At 46.9% G+C, this 23367-nt stretch overlaps 1 long non-coding RNA gene across 1 annotated transcript; it reads left to right on the top strand.

The window, feature by feature from the left end:
- The first annotated feature begins 4900 nt into the window (after positions 1-4900).
- Positions 4901-22127, top strand: LOC129495004 (uncharacterized). The gene is made up of 3 exons (XR_008661446.1): positions 4901-5054; positions 8175-8303; positions 22041-22127. It is a non-coding gene; the product is annotated as an uncharacterized LOC129495004 (long non-coding RNA).
- Positions 22128-23367: the final 1240 nt, after the last annotated feature.

Below are 23367 nucleotides of genomic sequence, written 5' to 3'. Positions count from 1 at the left end.
CATCCACCGTGGACATTTTGGCTTTTTAGTCGTCTGCAAAAGAGAGAACTCTAACATAGTTCCTATGGAGATGATCGTAGTACCAAACCTGGGTCTTTACTTTTTCCTATACATCTCCATCTACTGTAGCTCAGGGGTCCTTCCAACGAGCCTATGCAATAGTCAGGACAGTTTATATTCATTTCCATTTATATTTGGGAGAACTGAGGCTCATGGAGGCTCATAGAGGTCAAACAACTTGTTTGGGGTCAGATCTTGTAAGAAAGAGAGCCCATGCCCTGCCCCTTCTGCCGGGCTCTGGGGCCTGTGAGCTCTGAGGTCCTCCCACTGCCCCCACGGCTGGCACTGGGGGCCCTGCAGGCTCAACCAGGACAGGGTCTGAGGCCTGAGGAGGAGCAGAGAAAGGAAACTTCTGCTGAGGAAATGGAAAATAACCAGTTCCTCATCCCAAAGGAGTGTCAGGATTGAGTTTAGCTGACTGACGGGAGTAAGCTTTCCCGGGTGAGGAGGGCACCAAGGGGCAAAGCCAGGTTCTGGGAGGCTGAGGGAAAGTCACAGAGTAGACTTGGGGCAAGGAGATGAGGGAGAAACCACGGGTGGTGATTTTTCCATTTCTGTGCCTCCATGTCTGTGAGCGTCTTCCCAGATGGGAGCTCCTGACCTGGTTCCTCCCTGTCCTGGCCGCCTCTGCCCCCCCCCCCCCAGCCCAGGGCCCACCTACCTCACCTTTCCCAGGGCCCCTGCACTCAGGAATGATATAACGTCAACCTGCGTGTTGGGTACAGAAGAATGGAATATGAATTATTTCCATCTCTCTCTCTCTCTTTCTCTTTTAAAGTTGGAGGATGGAAGCCATTTTATATGTGTGATAGAAAGATAAAATTCCTGGATGAGGTTTGAAATATTCTCTCTCCATTTATCACTGTCTTTGGGGTATGGGGGATTCGGGACCTCAGATGCCAACCTAATTAAAACTGCTGGGTTAGAGAGTGAAGAGGAGGCAGTGCCAGTTAGCATGTTCTATAATTAAGGTCTCTCTCTCTCTCTCTCTTTTTTTCTTTTAAAAGATCACCCCCACTGCCTGCGCACATGATCACCGTTGGTTCAGGATTTTTGTGGGTTGAAGGGGGAGCGGCAGGGTCAGCGGTGAGCTCCCCCTCCCCTCCCACACCTAACCTCTGCCGACCCCTCCAGCAGCCCCTAGTTTTTCTTCTTCAGGACTTGGCAGGTAGTTTGTCACACTGATCTTAATCAGATCACTGTGTAATTACAGAGGGACTGTCAGGATATTTTTGGTTGTCATCTCCTAACAAAATGCAGATTGCGTGGCATGTATACATAGAATTACTCTGTAATTCAAAGTAAATTGACATTTAATTTCAATTTAATTACACAGGAATTACAGGCATGACAGATACAGTCTAATTAGGAAGCAAAGTATAAGAATCTGTTTATGGAATGAAAATCCATATCGTGTCACACTTTTTACAGAATCAAAATAATTCCTCTGCATTTTTGTGGAGCATATGTAATAACAACAACAGCCGTAGGAATTAAAGCTACAACCCTGGCCCATCTACCGTGTGCACGTGTTTTTTCCCATTTGATCTCGATAACTCCATGAGGCCGGCCTGCGCGTTCCCATGGTGTCCGTGAGACACACGGTCGGTGAAGGTGGGAACGTGCCCTGTGCCCCACAGCGAGCAGATGGCCAAAGGGAGGGTGACATTCAGTTCCATAGGACTCCAGGTCCCGCACTTGGCTCCACTGCTGCCTCCTGGTTGTCACTGCTACAGCAAAGGGGCAGGAGGTGATGCTGGCCTTGGCCTCACCACCTGAGCTCTTTGGGGCTGTGGTCTGCAAGCTGGCACTTGTATTTCCTTCCTTCCTTGCTTTTTATTTCTCTCTCTCTCTCCTTTCCTCCCTCCATGTCTTCATCCTTGCGCTCACTGCACAGATGCTTCCTGGGCCCCATTCTCTCAGGTTCTGTACTGGGCCCTGGCTGTGAAAAGTCAAGGGAAGCCTCGTGGGTTTGCTCTCCCCGTTCTGTCCCCTCCGAGGACACCTCAGGCAGGCCACCCAGCAGCCACCCGTGTGGTGGGCCCAGAGCGCTTGGCTGCATGCTCCAGGGCCCAGCGGAAGGCAGCCGTGTGGGGGGGCAGGAGCAGGTGGGGAAGGGGCACAGAGCCTTCTGTGGTGGTTTAGTGGTGGTTTTACCCTCATGATGGTTTCGCCCAGACTCGAGGTCTCCCCGGCTGTCTCTTCTCTCCCTGCAGGCCTTTCTTTTTGTTTTTGATTTCTTTCCCTCTCATCCCTGCCCTCATGGTACAAACCAAATGATAACCTGGGCCACTACCTGCCTTCCCCCAAACCCAGGCCCATCTACCTAACAGGATGGTAGAACTTTCTACTAATTAATTTTCTTCCGCCTGGCTTGCTTTTATCCTCCCTGATCCTTCCCCACATGCTCAAGTATTGTGATAATCCCTTACATGGATATCATACTTCACAGTTTGTAATAGGCTTTCCCTTACACTGTCTCATTTGATCCTTCAGCACAAATCTGTGAAGAAGTCAAGTTAATATTTTTATCATTTCCAGTTTATAGATGGGGAGATCAATAGCTAGACACTCATCCCCTCCTGTGGCTTATCAGTAGGAATATTGGTCTCAGACTCCACTCTTCTGGGGTTGATGCCAACTTTGTTCTCAGGACATCAGCTTCATGTCTTGCATCAAAGACCCTTTATGTTTTTCTCCTGTGCCCCAAATGTCACCATTAACATGTCACCTATATAATAATTTATTTTAATTTTTGCAAATTGATTTAAAAATACTTAAATACTTGGGACGCCTGGGTGGCTCAGCAGTTGAGCATCTGCCTTTGGCTCAGGGCGTGATCCTGGGGTCCTGGGATCGAGTCCTGCATTGGGCTCCCCGCATGGAGCCTGCTTCTCCCTCTGCCTGTGTCTCTGCCTCTCTTTATCTCTCTGTGTGTCTCTCATGAAAAAATAAATAAAATCTTAAAAAAAATAAAAATACTTAAATACATTTATTTTAAACAAGACCTTCGCATCACTACCTCAGCAGACAACTAGCATTCCTTGATAGAAAGAGAAGCTCACCATTAATCCAAATACAACAAAAAAGGAAGCAAATCACTAGATTGGAGCTAGTTACTGTTGCTTGCCCAGTTCTTAGCCCAATGCCAGCTCCTTACTTAGCCAGTTCAACTTAGCCGGAGTGAGAGGGGTGTTAAATGTCTACTACCACTCAGTAGAGACTTTCTCCTGAAGGTACTTGGAAGCCCTGAAAGGGAATTGAAAATAAAAATGAAAGCAGAGGCCAGTTTTCTCACTGTGCATTCAAAACGTTTTCATGTTCTGTGTCCTACTGAAAACACTCACGTGCCCCCTTTCTGGCCTAACTCTTCTGTCTCCCGTGAACTCGACTCCACTTTTGCCTACACCGATGTGGCCCAGAAGGTTGCATCCTAACTGTGAGGTGTCACAGACCAGTACTCACCCACATAGCTTTCTTCACCGGCTGCAGGGCCGTTCTAGTGCCTGGGGCCCAAGGCTTTTTGGGCACTTTTTCAGCCTTCTGGGGGTAGGTGGTGATTATTCTCTCCTAGATTCCTTTTAGACATTGTACAGACCTGTGTATCTTATCAAGAAATGTACCTTATGAAAAAAAAAAAAAAAACAGAGGCGTAAGAACAAGTGGGCTCCTCCAGGGTTCTGGAAGCCTTGGTGGGCTTCCTTCACCTCCACACACGTAGATTGCAGCTTCCCTGTCAGTTAGAAAGTCAGATTTGGTTTGCTTAAATGGCAAATAGCAGTCCCCATGCTGAGAAATGGAGCATTTTGAGGACATCAAGTGTCTCCTTGAAAATACATCTTGATGAAATGTAAATGATGATATAAATGAATCAAGCCCAATGGATTAATCACATCATTAACATATCAATCATTAACAAGTGGATTTGGTAAAAAACAAAAAACCAAAAAAACCAAATGGAACTGCTCCCACACATGGATCAGAAATTCATACATAATGCTGCTTCGAATCGTTTCTGGAACGAAGCAGATATAAATATAGATTCATAATAAAATAACAATAATCTTGTCCCTTATTGTAATTTCAGATCTCGACATGACGACTAGAGGTACTTAAGAAAAGATGCTTCTGTTTGCTTGCTGTGCCCAGTTGGAACACAAGCAGAGAGTGGCACGCGTCTAGTGCATGGCCACAATCACAATGCCTGGAGTCCTTACTCCTTGTCCAGTTACTTTCTTAACCTCCTGAAAATAAAATCGGGAAGGAAGCAAGTCACTTCTAAAAACACACGAGAGGATTTATGGTCAATATGCGGAAGATAAAAATCAAAGGAGCCACTGCTGTACCTCTGCTTCTTCATCAGTTTAAAAAGAGTGCATGCAAACAACAGATCCGCCTGTGCAGAGGGGTTAGCCCATCAAAAGGAGATCAAAAGCAGTAAGTGTGTCTCCAGGAGGCACAGGGTGGCAGAGGACTGGGGACTCTGCAAAGAGTTTGTCATGTGACCGAGGCGGTGAGGATGGAGAGCAAGCCAATGAGAGCACATTTCCACAGAGTAGGACGCTAGTCACCAGGTCTCGTACTTCCTGCCTTGGGATTAGGAGAGAAATCTACCCTGCGCCCTGTGCCAGGGTGTGGGCTGTGGGGGGTGAGGAGAGGGAGGGACCTCCTCTTCCTGATGCCCTTTGGTGCTAAAGGGTCAGCTTTTTGCAATGGAGGTAGGGGGAACTCCAAGAGCTCACCGCGGTGGTTCCATTAGAGGCACAACTGTCCAGTGGGTTTTTTGTGGTATCTCAGTAACCCCTTCTCCCTTGGCAGCTTCTCTTTTTCGGATTCGCTTGACTGCTTGGTTACTCCAAAGAGAAGATGCCCCATTCTCTCTGGATCTGAGCCTCTTGCCTCCCTGTGTCTCAACCCTCATCAGGAAATATCCATGCTTTGTCCTAGGCTGGAGACCAAAGTTCAGGGGGACAGCCTGAGACACTTGCCTTCAGGTAAGCGGTGGGTGTCATCTTGCGGGACGCAGGAGCCTGTGGTGCATAAGGGAGCAAGTGCTATGTCTGGAGCAGTCAAGTTGAAAGCACTATTGACCTCAGAGTTTGCCCAATAAAACACTTCCGTGGGGAGGCTTCCATCAGTTTCCACCAGCTCCCAGTTTGAAACCCTTTCCAGGTCTGATAAAGAATCTGATAGGGGCTCAGTTAGTGAAGCGCCTGCCTGCCTTCAGCTCAGGTCATGATCCCAGTGTCCTAGGATAGAGCCCCACATCAGGCTCCCTGCTCAGTGGGGGTCTGCTTCTCCCTCTCCCTCTGCCTGCTGCTCACCCTGCTTGTGTTCTCTCTCTGTCTCTCAAATAAAAAAAAATTAAAAAAAAAAGAAAAAAATTCCTCCTTATAACCTTAAAAAAAGGATCTGATAAAGGCAGTGGAATTAAAATTTTAATGAATATGATTTACACAGTGTACTACCTCCACCCCTCCACCACCCCCCACGCTCCTGCCAAATAAAAAGGACTTGCATTGGGAGACAGAATTAGTCATTTGCAGGCAAAACAATGCATAGTGGAAGTACTCAGGACAGGAAGGCAGGCTTATAAAAAAAAATGCACACTTTCAGGTCCCCAATACCCCTTGGAAAGCAAAGTCATGGCCCTGACCCTTAAGTTACACTTCCACTCCCTGTACTTGTGTGGTGGCCAACGCTCATGGCGCCTTTGCTCACTGACCCTGGAATAATCAGCCAAAGGCACATTCTCAGCCTGGCCCTCCTGGTAGTCAGACTGATTAATGGGTTTTGGGAGAGAGGTCAAAGCTAGAGAAGAGGCAATTCCTGTGTACTCACCACTGCTGTTTGAGGCGGGGTGAGGAAGGTCCTTTGAGGTTCAGTCCAGAATTCCTCAGAAGGGCTTGACCACTCTCCTGCACCACCTTGAGAGTCCTCTGTTAAGAAATCTCTTACCAGGAGCACCTGAGTGGCTCAGTGGGTTAAGTGTCGACCCTTGTTTTTGGCTCAGGTCATGATCTCAGGGTCGTGAGATCGAACCCTATGTTAGGCTCTGCACTCAGCACGGAGTCTGCTTCAGATTCTCTCTCTCCCTTTGCCTCTCCTGCTGGTGCTCTTCTGACTCTTATATAAATAAATACATAATGTTTAAAAAGAAAAGAAAGAAAAAAAGAAAAGAAAAGAAAAGTCTTATACCATGTTGCCAGAGATCCAAGGCCCTACTGAAAAATTAGATTCCAGTGGTAAGTGTGGTCAAAAGGCCTGATTTGGGATTTGGGAATTCTGACTTCTAGTTCAAATCTCTGCATTTATTGGTTGTAAACCTTCGTCAAATTGCCCGACTTTTCTAGACCTTGAGTATTTTGCCATTAACTTTTCTAACTTCATCATTGTGATAGGATCAGAAAAGAGAATAATGCAGCTCCTGTCAGGGTTGTGAGCCTCAAAATGAAATGCTGTATGTAAATGTTTTGGGCAAAGTGCACAGTGCTTCGCACATGTACAATTATTCCTCTCTGGCTCTTTCCAGAAGTAAAGTTAGATGCCATGGAAAATTGGAAAAGCCTATTCTTGCTAATTCCTAGTCTCCTGAATCTAATGGGAAAACATCAGGCCAATTTTAAACCTATGTATTTCATACCACGGAGGGGTTTTTTTTTAATGCCAAAATGAAAATTTTACTTACTCCAGCACTTGATGGAAATAAAAATGAAGTCTGCAAGAATATTAAATGCTTAACCTATCATTTTCTTGCTCTTGGGAAATATATATATATATAAAAAGAAACCCTGCACATTGTGTTCTGTTGTCTTGTGTCTATACATAATTAAAGATCTATTTCACCACCCAAGATAATTTAAAGTTCAGGAGGGATAAATATCACCACTCTCTCAAATGTGCGAGAGTTTTAATAAACTGAATTTATGCTGCCTGGTTCTTGCAAAATTAAGAATTGGACACATACACTTTCCAGGAAAAGTAGTCAATCCTTGCTTTCTTCTGGACTAAAATATGATCCTTTCCCCAGTGGAGGGAAAAACAACAAGAAAAGGCTGGCCTATATTTAGCCCTGCTTGATGACTAGCTGGCAGCAAGGGAGGAGAAAGAGATTTGGACATTGGGTATAGAGGTAGCCTCAAGACTGCAAGTCTTAGAAAAAGACTCCAGGGCAGCCCCACATTGGGAGTTCTGCAGATCACATCTGTTCTCACCTATTTGAGTTTACCTTTGGAATTTCTGAATGCCTTCTGAAGCAGTTTTCCTTTTTCTTTGTCTCAAGCAATTAATTCTACTCAAGACATTTTAACTTTTGATTTCAAGTCCGATGTTCCTTTTGGCATCATTTTTGTTTATTCCAAAGAACCTTAAGTTATAAATATCAGTGGGTTCAGTGGTGATCATCCCCCAAACTTTACAGGGTAAGGAGGACTCTGAAAAGCTAGGCATATAGTTAGATTTTATTACTAGCCATGTCTTGGAGGCACTGAGACACTTCTTTCCATGCATGGGGAATCCCTTATAAAGAAAATTGTCACTTCCGAGTAATAATTGCTCTTGATTTTTATAATTCTAGATCTAGAGTAAACCTGGAAATGTGTCTGAAAAAAGTTGTCAGTGGATTAAAAAAAAAAACAAACCTGTTGCTCAATAAATAAATAAAAATTCTATTTACACTGTGGAGTCACATTGCAGTCATTGCTAGAAAGTGACTGTAGCCTTTGTTTTAATAAAATACACCAGGTAAGTCCCTGAGGCTGTCTTCCAGCAAAAAGGGGGTGTGTCTGAGTAGAGAGGGCAGGGGCGATTTCCAGAAAGAACACTGTTTACAGGAAGAGCCTGCTTTCCAAGAACCCTTGCTCCCAGTGAGTCTTAGGGAGTGAGCCAATCCTGTGTGTGCACACACAGGTGTGTGTGTTTGTATGTGGAGGACTGTGTGTGCACATGTATGTGAGCACATCCTCGTGTGTCTGTGCAGGTGTGTGCACGTTGCGGGCTCGCGCACGGTTGTGTGCACGTGTGCCTCTGAGTGGGTGCGTCCGCAGGTGATGGTGGTGAGTGGACAGAGGGAGAGACACAAGCTCTCTCTTATTATGCTTTTCTTTGGTGCACAGTAACCTCTCCAGCTGCAAAGTTAATGACGTCTAGTGCGATGCTTTTTCTAAAGCATAATCAGTTCCCACAGTCACAGAATTAGAGGGAAAGAAAGGAAGAAAAAAGAAGATAGATGGGTTTGGCAGAAGGTAAGTTGCTATTACTATATTCTGTAAACATGAAATTGTCCCATTAAAATGATTCTGAATTAGTATGACACAGTCCGGAGAAAAAAGGTTTGTATAGAACCTCTTCAGGGGCAAGAAAAACCTCAATGAGTACCTAGGACTGATTAGGATACCATGGCAGGGGGCCACCTGGGTGGCTCAGTGGTTGAGCGTCTGCCTTCGGCTCAGGTCCTGATCCCGGGGTCTTGGGATTGAGTCTCCCATCGGGCTCCCCACAGGGAACCTGCTTCTCCCTCTGCCTATGTCTCTGCCTCCCTCTGTCTCTCACAAATAAATAAGTAAAATCTAAAAAAAAAAAAAAAAAAGGATACCATGGCAGGGAGGGTTGGAAGCTACACCTGGCCTTGGGAGCACAGTTAATGCTGTGAGAGAAGACTCTAAGCAGTTCTGTGTAAGGCGGCGGGCTGGTGCTGGGCTTCCCGGCACAGGACTTGGAGATGTTACTCAGCTCACGGTTTAGACCCTGGGTTTTATTTTAGTGGTCTGGGCCTTCTGTTACTAAATTTCCCTGAATCTCTACTTTGCCATCTGTCCAATAGGGACACCGATACTTCTCTGTGGTACAGCAAGAAATTAAATGAGCTATTGGGATCCATGAAATGTTTTCTCTGTTCACTTCTGAATTCTGTCCTTAGGTGAGTGGTTTTACAAGCAGTATCTATCAGGAACTACTTTGGGGTTACCCCGATCTCTTAGATTAACTGGTTATTGCTCCCCGGTAGGTCGTTAGGAAATTGAGGGAGATGCTATTCTTGAGTCATGGACATCTGTCATCTAATGAAGATCGATAAAGAACCATTTAGCCCAGTGCTGGCTGGGCTGCATCCAGAGGAGTCTCATTCCCAGTGAGCACACATCCCGCCCGCAGTATGTCAGTGGGGGACGGGGGGCAGCAAGAGGGAAGGGCACTGTGGTTGTAGGACCAGGGGTCCTCACTAGACCTTCTACTCCTGATGATTAATCTCCAGGTGTCTGTCCTCTGAACAGTGTCTTTGACAGAGGACATTCAGCTTTCATATAGTGTGGCAGTGAAGAGCATTACTTTTTTTTTTTAAGATTTTATTTATTTATTCATGAAAGACGCAGAGAGAAAGGCAGAGACACAGGCAGAGGGAGAAGCAAGCTCCCTGCAGGGAATCTGATGTGGAACTCGATCCGAGGACCCCGGGATCACGCCTTGAGCCAAAGGCAGATGCTCAATCACTGAGCCACCCAAGTGCCCCAAGAGCATGACTTTTGATTCAAATCCTGGCTCTGAGAGTTACCAGAAAGGTGATCTCACCAAATTACTTCATCTTTCTAGACTTCGGTGTCCTCATCTGTAAAATTACGATCATAATGCTTCCCTTATATGGTGGATGTGAGTTAAAGATGTTGATATATATATATATATATATATATATATATATATATATATATACGTGTATATATGGGTGGCTCATAGCAGTGAATCAACATTGGCTTTGACTGTTAAGATGATGATGGTTATAATTGTGGAAACTTCCCTGATGTTGGATTCTGGGCCTATCCTTGGTCTGGTGAACGCATTTGAGAAGATATCCAACCCTGAGGCCTGAGAGCCCTTTTGGGATAATGAATCCCACAGTCCAAGAGCCAAAAGTGTGCACAGTTCCCCCTAAACCAACAGCCTTAAAAATAAAGCTCAGACCAAAGTGAACAGGAAAAAAATTACAGGAGATTCATGTTTCTTTATGGTATTCTGGCAATATCAGTTTAAATCCTCCTGTGTACTGGATGGGGGGGAGGGAGAGAAAGTTTTTGTATTACTTTTCTCTTCCCAACCAGCCTTCATCTCCCGCACTCACAATCGACACATCAATCTTGACTCTTACTGCCAATGGAACGGAGAACATATTTTCCTTTTATAATCAAGCCGTATGGTCTAGTGGTTAAAACCACACGTTTTGGAGTTAACTGCATCTGAGTTTGATTTGAGACAAATTGAGCTCTCTGAGAGTCCATTTCCTTACCTCTAAAACCGGGTAATGATGGTGCCCGCCTCGCAGTGCCGTGGTGAGGATTAGATGATAAAATGCACACAGAGTACGCAGAGCAGGGCTTGGAGTGGACTGATGAGTCAGTAGGAATTAATTTCTACGGCGTTTTAAGAATATTGTCAAGGGGGACGCCTGGGTGGCTCAGCAGTTGAGCATCTGCCTTTGGCTCAGGGCGTGATCCTGGGGTCCCGGGATCGAGTCCCGCATCGGGCTGCCTGCAGGGAGTCTGCTTCTCCCTCTGCCTGTGTCTCTGCCTCTCTCTCTGTGTGTCTCTCATGAATAAATAAATAAAGTCTTAAAAAAAAAAAGAATATTGTCAAGGGGGCCTTGGCGATAAAGAAAGGCATCACGGTGAGGCTGTGAGAACCTGCCCCCCACACACGCTGGAAAGCCCATAGCCCTCATCTCGAAACAGCAAACCCACGAGGTGTTCCGGGAGAGGTTCTCCTGCCCAGCAGGGCTTCCTCTGGCTCCTTAAAGCCCAGGAGCAGGACTGGCTCCGTCACTTGCAGGGCCCACGGCCATAGGCCATGACAGGGCTTTTCGTTTCCAAGAGAGAGTCGAAGAGCTTCAAGAAGGCAGCAGCAGAGCAGGAGAGCAAGCGTGGAGTCCTGCTGAGCCTGGGAGCCTGGCACTGCTCAGGCTGGCTGGGCCCGAGCACCGAGCACGAGCACCGAGCACCGGCGAGGAGTGATGGGGAGTGCTCGGAGTGTGGGGCAGAGACTGCCTGGAAAATGAGTGTTGGTTCTACAGCCCGAGGGCCACATCCAGTCACCCTCGCCGGTACCCAGGCCGGGCCACCCGGGCCATCACTCTGCTTCCTGGCCAGTGTGGCCCACGCCTTGCAGAGGGGAGGCGGGCCCGTCGCTGCTCCTTTGCTTAGCTCTGTGGTTGCCAAAAGCCAGGCCAGCATTTTAGAGCCAGGCTTCTAGAGAAAATTTACAGGCTCTTTGCGGCCCAGTGTGCTTTGCGTAGGGTTAATCCTGGCGTATTAGAGGAGGAACAAGGACATGTGAAAGACACCTTGGAAGGGCTCCATGTCGCAGCCTGGACTCCTAATAAAACGGGCCGTCCCCACCAGTCCCTGGCACATCTTCCCAGGATCCATCAGGCCAAGGAGGCAGAAGCAGGCTCCCTGCCAGGGGCTGGCGCACGCCCTTCATTTGCTGGGGCTTTCAGCAGGGGCACTGACTCCCCCTAGAGCTTCCAGGCCTCACCCTGAATTCCTGGCCTGGGGTTGAAGGGAGCAGGGGCTTCGTGGGAAGGTGTGCTGGGAGGAGGAGGAGGGGAAGGGGCCGGAGGGAGGGAGGAGCCCAGGAGGCCGGGAGGGGCTGGCAGAGCAAGGTATTAATCACCGCAGCTCAGAGGCAGCCTTGCCAGCAGGCCTCGCGGCGCCCCGGCTGCCAAGGGACCCGATGGCGGGGTTGCTCTCCGAGGCCCAGCGGGCAGGTAGTCTCTCCTGCAGTTAGCCAGAGCAATTAAAACCCACACGCAGGTTACAGTCGAGAATAATGCATCCTGGGATCAAGGCCCTTTCAAGCGCCAGTGATTGATGACGCAGGAGTTCATTTGTGGAACATGAGGGATGGTCTCTCCATTCTCCAAAAGCTGGGGTCCCTTCCCCCTGTCATCGGGAGAGCTCCACAAATAAAGAAATAGCCCCGCGCCTTCATGTGTCCTCTGGACGCTCGAAGTGGATTGACAAGAGCCCTGGGGCAGTTCATCCCCTGTCCTTTCTTGTCATGTCTGAGGGATTCATGGGCACAGCTGCGTCAGCAGGCAGTGTGTGCTGATCCAGGGTTTACAGGCATCTGAGATCTGGGTGTGCGACTCAGGGTTGATGTGCCTTGGCAACTATTCGACAGAGTACCACGTGACCTGTGTGGCACAGAATTGGGGAAACGTGCGTGTGTGAATGACACCTGCTAGGAGAAGGATACCAAACCCGCCTATGGAAGGGACAGCAGGCATTAGTGGGTGGGCAGTGGATACAGATGACTGGAACTGTGCCTTCCTCCTCTCCTACCACTGGAATTTTGTCTCTGAAGAACATCCAAGGGGCCTTTTAAGAATTTTTAATCCTGCCGAGAAGAAGCAGGTGAACATCTCTGAGGCTTTGGGGTTGGCAAGTTCTGATTTGTTTTTCAGAAATTAGTACCTTGAAAAACATTTTGAGAGAGCTTTGCTCCAAAGATTCTCGCTCCCTTAACACAGAAATTTATGGCTGACACAGATTATATAAAAATCCTTAGAACCCTTGTGAATAAAGACGCCTCAGACCATAACAAACAGGATGAACCTAGGGAAGATTTGCTTTTAAATCATTCTGTGACTGAAAGCTATTTGATAAACTCCCTGACGAAAGCTTACTGGGAAAAAAGAGTTCCTTTAGATGAGTTTGAACATCCAAAAATTAAATACCAGAATTTACACTCCCAATAGAAGTAATTTTTTCTTAAAGCAAGAGCAACTTAGTTACGTGATCTGTTAAAACATAAATGGTGATACAATCTGTTTCGATGTCAGTGTTTATCAGAAAGAACATTGCAAAACAGTTTTGAATCCGGTACTGCTGCCCAGCGGGATGATGGTCAAATTGACCAAACCCAGGAAAGAAGTGAGGTGCGTGGGGCGGCACTGGGGCGGGCTCAGCCTAACTGACGGCCTGAACAGTCAGTCTGCTCCCCTAACCTCAGCGCCCTTTCACCCTGGGCCTGACCCTTTGCAGGGCCAGGAAGGGCAGAGCCAGGTGAAGAGTATAGTATTAATGGATTTACTATACATTTATTTACTTCCGCAGGTAATGGTGAACAATTCTGGGTTTTTGCTACCATAAACAATGCTAAAATGAATACCCCTGCAGGTGTGCCTTTGCACACCTTTTGGATTTATCAACCCTTCGAAGAGCCAAATTCTTGTTGAGTCAATGGATCTATGGATTTAAAACTGCCAATCTGCCTTCCAGAAAGGTTGTACCAATTTATACACCTGCCAGAATTTTATGAGAATACCTATTACTTCACACATATGCCAACCCAGCATGCTATTCAACTTTTTTTTTTTTTTTTTGCTATTCAACTTTTTGATCTTGATTCATCTGTTAGGTGAAGATGACATCTCACGTTAGTATTAATTTGCATTCTCTTGTGAGTCAGGTTGGATATCTTTTTATAAGTGAAAAGACCATTTTATCATTTGTTTTTCTGCCAACTCAATTCACTCTCCTTGTCCTTTTTATTTTTTTGATGGCTGGCCTTCTTAAATTATTATTATTATTTTTCAAGACGAGTTCTTTACATAGGAAGAAAATTATCACTTTGTCTCTCACATATATTGCAGATCCTTTCCCCAATTTCTCACTTGTCCTGTTACCTTGTTTGTGGTACTAGTTCTTTATTTTACAGTGCAGAAATTTAAATTTTTATGCACTAACATTTTCAATCATTCTCAATGTACGAATTTTTCAGAATGCAATGAGACACTGTAGGATAATATACATGGGAATGCCAGGCACCCGGGTCCTTCCCAACCACCCTTGGTGTGCCTTTTCTGCCTTGAGCATATTTTCCTCAACATAGCACTTTCCAGAAACACCTGGACAGGGAGGGCCCCAGCACATCTGCCATTTCATACAGAAACTATGGAGTGCAGCTGCCTTAGGTTGGGCTCCCCAAGACATAGACTCTAGCAGTACTTTGCGTTTAGGAAGTTAACTGGGGAGGGCTCTCCCTGTTTGGAAGGCAGCTGAATTGTGTGACTGTGTGCATGCAATGGCGGGCCCAGCCAAAGGGAGCTCTGGAATTGGTACAACCTTCAGAAGAACCCCAAATGAGGCAAGGTGGAGGGGGCTTGTACCCTTCATAGACTGGAGGGGGGTTACTTCCAGGGAAGGGACGCCTCCCTGGCATGGCAGCCCCTTTCGCTAAGATCATTCCCTAGACAGTACCCAGGCCACGCGCTGTCAGCCCACAGCACTCCTTGGGAAAGAAGCCCTTGGTTCTGACGGGAGGATCTGCTAGAACATACTCTGTACGTACTCCGTAAACTACTTAGACTGCCCCATATTTTGATCAATCTAGTCCTGTGGACCCTCTGACCTTAGTGCTTTGCCAGCTTCTGTCTCCTTCGGTTTTGAGCAGCTTTAACTACCTTTTCAGTGACCTAGAGAAAGGGCAGTGGCATACTCATTGGCCTGAGCGAGCACTTTCCCTTACGTCTCCCCCACTGGGTTTTTCAGGAGTCTTTGACACCTCGCACAGAGATGTGAAAGGGCTATAAAAAGCTCCCATGATTGCAAATAAAGTGAACCAGACACAGTAATTAAAGAGATGACTATGGCTGCAAATTTAGGGCTTTTGGGAGATTTGGGCTTGTGTGTTTCAGCAGTGAAGGAAGGAGAAACAGGATTGCGTTTAATGAGCCCAGCGTCCCCGGAGGCCTTCGCTTTTCCATGCCTGTTACCCACTGAGCACCATCACACCGCGGGGCTGGAAGCTCCTTTCTGGGTGGTTTGATAGGCATTGCAAATCCCCTCAGAGGACCCTTTGCCGAGCCCACAACCGTGCGCCTAGCAAAACATCACCACATGTTTGCAGGACCATTGCCTTTTTTTGCAGGCCTGCTGGCTCTTCCTAGAATCGGGTTTTCCTGGCGCTTGCTTTGGCTCCCGGCCACCAGCTGGCCTGTGGCGGGAACAGAGTCCTCCATGAAGAGTGGACTTCGCAGCAGATGCTGCTGGTGCCCTGTCCCCTCTCCTCTGCGGGCACGGTCCCATGGACTCCCAGGGTCTGGCTCCGCCCTTGGAGCTGATGACCCTGGAAGCCCGGTTTCCATCAGGAATTGTGGGGCAAAAGCCCAGCCTCTTTGGCTGCGGAGGGGGACAGCTCTGAGGCTTGTGTCTGCAGCCACCAGAGGCTCCAGCAGGCCGGAGCCTCAAGTGCTTACGGTCAAAGCTGGCTTAGGGACGCGGTGTATTCTAGCTTGCTTCCCGCCTTCCACCCCCTCGGGCTCCTACCCTCCGCTCCTCACATTCAAATCCTTATCTGCCAGCACCAGGCAAGCAAGCTCCTAGGTGTTAAAGTCGCCAGGCAAACGGTTCCATCAGGGACACTGCGCTCCAAGAGGATGTCCTGCCTTCTCCCTGCATCTTGTCTGGCCAAAGGCAAAACAAACCAGCAGCCCGAAACAAGCCAGAGCAACAACAATAAGAAAACCAGTGTCACCTGTTATGTTTCCCACAGTGGACTTATCGTCATTGTCTGGATTGGGCTTTGCAACGTATTAGTTTTGATGTGGCTGGCTTCCAGAACTCGGTTCCAGGCAGGATTCCAGCCATCCAGCCTACTAATTCTTAACGGGCAGTTTGCACGAGCTTCTTGATTCTTGACATCACGCCCAAGCCCGCTGGGCCAGGACAAAAAGCGGGTTCTTCCATGAGGCGTCCGGAATTACTTGCAGCCCCCCTTCCCCACCCCTACCCCGACCTGGTTCTGGTGAACCGCTTCTCATTTTGCACGTGCAATTATTTTCTCTCTGTCCGTATCAATACTCTGTGCTGATAAAGATTAAAAGGGGCAAAACAGAGCTTGAGAGCTTTACAACTCTTACCAGAGTTGCAATGTATTTTCCTATCTGTCCGTTTGATTGGAAATTTAAATCATCTCACATTTTAGGAAATTGGTAGCCTCAGAAGATACGGAATCTGACAGTTTATGGCTCAATCTGCGCCTTGCTGTCTTTAAAGGAAAGCTAGTAAAAATTGAAATTAAGGAAAACAAATAAATACCATAGTCCTCTGATGGTGCATTTTATAATGATCACATCTGCTGCAAAGCGCCTGAAAAATGGCTCTGGACGGCTGCCGGCGCTGCAGAATGGCTCACGCGGTGAAGAGGAGCGGAGCAGGAGAGGATCTGGGATAATGCGCTTTTTACAGGAGACTTTAACCTTGTAGCCAGGAGCACTCTCCCTTTTTTGTTGTTGTTGCAATTGCTGTGCATCTCTCAAAGCACGTGAGATCCCTGTCCCTCCACGCCCTGCCCTGGGGTCGCCCAGTTCCAGCTCAGGAAGGAAATGGACTGGAACAGTCAGCAGGGCTGGGTGTGTGCGCCCCTGAACCAGAGACCGGGGGCAGGGGCCGGGGGGGGGGGGGCGGTGGCTAGAAACAGAGCAACAACTCTGACTTTTTGTTACTCTTTGATCTTGGACCCTTGGCAGGTCAGGAGGACAAATCCAAAGCTCGGGGTTTATTTATTTATTTAATTTTTCAAAGCTCAGGGTTTATTTATTTTTTTTACATTTTTTTATTCATTTATGATAGTCAGAGAGAGAGAGAGAGAGAGAGAGAGAGAGAGAGAGGCGCAGAGACACAGGCAGAGGGAGATGCAGGCTCCATGCACCGGGAGCCCGACGTGGGATTCGATCCCGGGTCTCCAGGATCGCGCCCTGGGTCAAAGGCAGGCGCCAAACCACTGTGCCACCCAGGGATCCCAAAGCTCAGGGTTTAATTCTGTTATTTACAATTACAAAGAGAATCATAAAAAAAGTATTCGTTCACAGTGAAGTCCCTGTTAGATTTACCAGGGGCCAGGCTTCGCTTGGGTTTTGCGCTTTCCGTGGAGCGCTTCATTGGATTCTAACAAACTTCAGATGTCAGTAGTATTATTATTCTTCCCATTTTAAAGATAAGACATTAGAGGTTTAGAGAAAGCAGGACTTGCAAGTGAAATCAAGGAGATGGGCCTCATCTGCAGTGTTCTGATTTGAGCCCACCCTAGCATGACTCTTCCAAACCCAGGGAGAAGATGGGGGTGGGTGAGACCCCTGCTTCGCCCTTCTCCTTCCTCCTTCCCCAACCCTGGGTGTGCATTCCTCGAGGCCCCAAACCCTCAGCATCCTCCTGTCAAATCCGACCTGTTCCTTAAGCTATAAATAAATAGCTCACAATGCTTGACCTGAGGCTTCCCTCGGGGGTTCTGTGTTCTCACCTGGCCCACATTCTAAAACCATGGAGCTCCAAGGAACCACCCTGGCAGATTGTCTCTTAGGGGAGAGGGTGGTTGGAAAGTTGGAGCTTTGTATTAGTTTTCTCTTCCTGTATAAACCAACCCTGCAGGCAGCAATTTATTCGGAAGGCAAGGAGGCTCTGGCAGGGGGCTGGGGGGATAAACCAGAAAAGGGGACAGCCACCAAAGCTGCTTTATTGAGCACTTGCCCCTGTGGGCTGCTGAGCTTCATCCCTACCCGGGGAAAGTTGGCAGACGGGTTCTCTTGGGGGAACCTATGCCTCGGAATTGTCCTGTTCAAAGGGGGGGGGGGGGCTTGGGCATTTGTATGCTACTCCTTTGGTTGTTGGGTGAGGGCTGCTGGTCAAGGAGCGTTAACTGTCTGCTGTTCGTGGCCTGCCAAACAGGAAAGCAGGCTTCCGAGGTTAGAGAAAGCCCTCCGGCAGAGAAAGGCAGGTGCTAGCCCTTGGAAAGGAGTCTCAAGTTCCTGGCATGGCAGGGCCAGGGGGGTGGGCAGGCCACGGGCGCGGGCGTCCAGCCCCACCTGCCGCTAGCTTCCTCCCACTCCTTGAAACCACAGCCCTCAAGTTAGGAATCTCATCCCAAACTGGGGCACTATGGTGTAGGTGCGTGTTCACGCATGCGTGTCAGGGTGCTGGTGGTTATGTAACTGCCTTCTAAAGCCTGGAGGGAATAAATGAAAAATTATACCAGTTTTGTGTGGGTTATTTTCTATAGCTTCTCTTTTCTTCTTAAGAAGCTTTGATTTAAAGGCCATGAGATCCTATTATTACTTCTAAGTCTTTATACAATACAATTGAAATTGTCTGCTGCGCTGCACGACAGTAACCAATTCTAGGTATTCCCCTTTTTAATACACATATTTATTCAAGTGACAGTGATACAGGGTCTTTGTGTGTTATCCCATATGACTGCTTTAAATGATAGAGCACTTTCTAGCCACTCATTCTAATGATCCCTTTGTAATGATAATGGTACACGGAGAACTTTGCAGCCTCTTTGAGCAAGCCACATGATTTTTTAAAGAAACAAAATAACTAATTCATTCACCAAACAGCTGTTTCTGGAGAGAATTGTTATTTGGCTGAATTTAAAGTTTCCCTCCTCTGCAAAATACTGTGTGTGTGTGTGTGTCCAGATGGATATCAACCATTGTTTTTTTTTTTTTTAAGATTTTATTTATTTATTCATGAGAGATGCAGAGAGAAAAGCGGAGAAGCAGGCTCCATGCAGGGAGCCCGATGCGGGACTCGATCCCGGGTCTCCAGGATCATGCCCTGGGCTGAAGGCGGCGCTAAACCGCTGAGCCACCCAGGCTGCCCGATAGCAACCATTGTTATCAATTAACCAAACATAGGCATTGGGACAGGTTCTTAAATAGTGTATCTATATTGGATGTCTACGGGAATTTGAGGAGGAGTATCCATTTCCTTCTTATTTCGTGGGAATTAGAGTATGTGTTTGTAGCCTGACCTCTCCCCTCCATGTCACAGGGCAGTCCCTGAGCTAAGCTGGGCCAATCGGAAGTCTCAGCTGATTTCATGCCTTAGGCCAGCAAAACAAAGGGAGAACTTTGGAGCACATCTTCTGTGGGAGCCGTGAGGCAAGGGGTGATGGTGGGTGCTTAGCGGTGACAGTCACAGCCCTAGCATCCATCTGTGACGGTGTTCCAACAGATTTGGTGTTTCCTTGTTTGGGGCCTCTGCAGTTACCTCTAGTCATTCAAAAAGTATTTGTTGAAAGCCTATTTAGAGCCAGCCACTGTATAATGCTAGAGATCCAGAAGTGACTAGAACAAATATAGTTCCTGAGAGGATAAAAATAACCACAAATCCCCCCACACACACACCCTGAATCTGGGATCCTACAAAAAGGTGTTACAGGTCCCTTCAGCAAGAGGCTGCATCTATTTCTCTACTCCTTGAATCTCAGCTGGCTAATGGCCCTGTCACAAATGTGATTCATTCAAGGAGACAAAAATCAGGTGTGCATTGGAGCCCTGACTGTGATATGAGTAAGTTCAAGCTAGACAGCTAGAGGGTAAGAGTTCACATGGAAAAGAAACAAGATAGCCCAGCCAAAGCCTGGCCAGCTTTCTGCTAACCTAGTTAATGAATGCAGATGTTTGAGCAAGCTGTAGTCAAGATCAACCAAACCTGCCCCAGACTGGAGGACCATTCAGCAGAGCACAGTCCAAATTGCCAAGCTATAGAGTTAGGAGCTAAATAAATGGCTACTGTTTTGTCTTGTTTTGTTTTAAGATTTTATTTATTCATGAGAGATGCAGAGAGAGGCAGAGACATAGGCAGAGAGAGGGAGAAGCAGGCTCCCTAGGGGGAGCCTGATGCAGGATTCAATCCCAGGACCCAAGGATCATGACCTGAGCCAAGAGCAGATGCTCAACCACTGGTGCCCCTAAATGGCTACTGTTTTTAGCCATTGAGTTTTGGTGTGATTTATTATGCAGCAAGAGTCAACTGATACTGTCTCTGCTCTCATGGCATTTACATTCTAGTGGGAATAGATAGTCTATAAATGTGTATGTCGTATTTTCTGTTAGTGGAAACTGCTACAGGAATTTTAAAGAGAACAAGGGAATAGAACTCTCAAGGAAGTGTTTTCTGAGAAAAATACATAAATGAAGAGAGGGACTGAACTTATGTACACCCAGAAAGTAGCTATTTCAGAGACAGGATGGTAGGTGCAAATGGCCTGTGGCTGGAACATATTTGATACATTTAGAGAAGGTGAGACGGCCAGGTGTAAGTCAAGACAGAGAGGGAAGGAGAGAGGGTGAAAAATGACGTGGGTGAGGCAGCCAGCGGCCAGTATTCACGGAGAACCCACAACAGTGAATCTGTGTTTTCAGAGTGAAAGGATCTGCCCAGACACACTGTGTGCCTGAGTAGTACCTATGCTTGAGCTGCTCAAAGGGAAGAAGGGACCAGGAAGGCAAAAATGAGCAGGTGAGGCCATCTAACATGCTTACATGTTAAGGGACACCAGTTTAAATTTTAGCTCAGTCATAAGGTAACGAGGAAGATAAATTGGTTACATAAAAGAATCAATCCTTTGATTCACTCTGAAATCAAACTGAAAGTTTTATTATCCAGGCCAATGTCCTTCTACTGTGACAGACTGTCCTGAGCTTTCTGCATTGTTTTCAAGTTACAATTGAACAGTTAGCACAGTATACACAACAACGAGTTCATGTGTGTCAGGCATTCGATTCTGTGTGGTTGGCTGGGAACACCTCAAGCATGAATCCTGATACCATGGAGTTTCATGACATGGTAATTTACTAATATTAGAATTTTAGGATATTCTTAAGTTTGTTAAAGAATATTATAAAACCAGCAGCTTGGTCATTTCCTGCTGGTATGAGACATTCAGCACCAAGTAGTAAGGGAAGGCCAGAGGATGTGTATATAAAGGGATTTTTAAGAAATCGTGCCAAGGGTCTGAGCCAATGAGTTGTGTCCAGCCATGGTAGCAAAGTAGAAAAGACCCAGAGTAGTTATCTCAACCGAAATGTGAAAGCCACAAGATTGGGGCTCCATGAGAAAACCATAATGGGGGAAGCAAATGGGTCCAAGGGGTCAGATGAAGCAGACGGGGGTCAATAGGTAGGTCCTCCATTCATTCCTTGGTGCTTAGGCAGATAAAGTATAAAGAAGGTGCTGGATGAGCTGGAAAATAATGGACATTTTTCCAGACAAGAAGACTTGATTATAGACAAGCTAGGGTCTCTCCTGTCTGATGATTATTCAAGGAGGAAAGCTAGTGGAGATGCAGCAGAGAATGTCTAGCCTCAGTTCTCATCAGAGAGCATGCCTGGGACAGCTCTGGAAGATTAGACAGCTGTGGACACACTGATCGTGCCGCCGATCCTGTAGGCCTGTGACCGTGCATATGGTGTGGGCTTGCAAAGCCTCCAGGCAGTGCTGTCCTGTAGAACTCCTGTGATGGCAAAAATGCTCTTTCTGCTTGCAGCCCTCATGTGGCTAGTGAGTGCTTGAAATGTGGCTTATGTGACTGAAGGAGCTGAATTTTAAATTTTATTTAATTTTAATTGATTAAATTACAAATTTGGATTTGAAAACCCACATGCAGCCAGTGCCTACGAACCCTAGTGGATAGCCTACTCTGGAATGTTGGCTTTCAAGACCTCGGTCCCTGATCTAGTGATAGGAATGTTATGGGAGGTCAGGGGCCCCATGAAGCAGAAGACTTGTTCTCTTTTATTCTAAGACTTAAAACAAAGCCTGACACGGGATGTGCTTGATAAACATTTGTTAAATGTGCTAATTCATTAATGAGAGAGGGGGACAACTAATCACACTCATCGCTCTTCGATCGATACGATACTCATGACATGACCACCAACCATCTTGATTCCTCTTCTGAGGGTGGCTTCTAGATCTGGGATGGCTGTGCCCAGTCTTGTCTTTGAAAGGCCCTTCCTAAGGACAGGACCAAGACAGGGAGTCTCCATCCTACTCTTCAAATAATGGTCTTACCTCAGCTTTGGTCGTTACATGCTATGATATCATAAGAGGTATTAATCTTTGCATCATTAACCTTGTGTTAATCTTTATAGAGAAAATACCACTGAAAAAACTAAGCTAGTACGCTGTAAATTCTCTCCCTTTCAGAGAACTATGATCCAGTTCTTCGCCATGGGAAAACAGCCAGCATAAGTGCCATTGATTAAGAACCCACTTTGTGTTGTGATGAGCACCGGGTGTCCTAAGGTAAGTGTTGAAACGCTAAATTCTACACCTGAAATAAACATTACACCGCATGTTGCCAAATGGGAATTTCAATAAAAATTTGAAGGAAAAAAAAAAAAAGAACCCACTTTGCGCTAGGCATGAAATTAGACACGTTGTAAATAGTATTTCCAATCCTTACAAGAACCCTTCCTAGGAATTTTCATCTCCCTATAGCAGGAAGAAGCTTGTAACAGGAAACAGCCTGTTCCCTATAACAGGAAGCTTCCCTAGGAAGTTAGGGCTCAGTGATCTTTAAGTTACTTGTCTGAGGTCCCGCTGCTTCCAAGTTGTTAAACGGTGGGTCCCTCTAAAACCCATGCATTTCTACCATACTGCAGTGACTCAAAACTGTGGTCGTACCCTCCCGTCCAATAGCATAGGAACGTAGTCGAGAAATAAAGTTCACTGCCAGTAGCTTGTTTTGTGAATATATAATTCTGAAGAAAACAGGCCAGTATCTTAACAGGCTCCTTCTTCCCCAGCCCCGATTTAATCATGCAGACCATCCAGGGGCGACAGCTACCTGAGGCACAGGCCTGCCCGTGAAAGAAGGTGGTATTCACCCTCAATGAGGCCATAAATCTCGGAGAGCTTCGTGAAGAGTAACTACTGAGAGAAAAGAGAAGGGTTTCCGTGGGGCAGCTGGAGAAGGAGTGTGTGTGTGTGTGTGGGGGGGGGTGTTTGAATAATTATTGTGGTAAGTTTATTTATGCTGCCACTTTGGGCTTTTATGGGAAATCCTAAAAGCCACATCTCTGGAGCTGGAGACTTGGCAGGAAGACAAAAGAAAAATGTTGTCCCGTTTGTATTCAAGTGGTTACTAACACGATGGCCACGGGAGTCTCTCTCCTTCCAGAAATGGTTGGACTTCGTGTGCTCTAATCAGAAGGGGAGCACAAGCCTCGAATCAGGTCCGGACGGCTCCCTCGTCCCTCACTTTCTGCCAGTTCACAGCAACTGCCGGGAAAGGGTGGCGAGTTGGTTTTAGGACAGCGGGGCAGTGCTCGGCCTCATTTTCATCAGCTCCGAGCCCGCAGAGACCAGACAGTTCTGCAGAGTCAGATTCTGAGAATTGCTTTGCCGGAGAAGAACTAAAGGCCCTTAAAAAAGAAGATACCTGAAGGTCATAGGTCCACTTCTTCCTTTTGTGTGAATTCTTTTTTTAAGAGATTTTATTTATTTATTTGTGAGAGACACAGAGAGAGAG

This window comes from Nyctereutes procyonoides, unplaced genomic scaffold (assembly GCF_905146905.1).
Source record: "Nyctereutes procyonoides isolate TBG_1078 unplaced genomic scaffold, NYPRO_anot_genome, whole genome shotgun sequence".
NCBI lineage: Eukaryota > Metazoa > Chordata > Mammalia > Carnivora > Canidae > Nyctereutes > Nyctereutes procyonoides.
The sequence above is the reverse complement of the archived record's forward strand: the minus strand, read 5'-3'. Positions and strand labels throughout refer to the sequence as shown.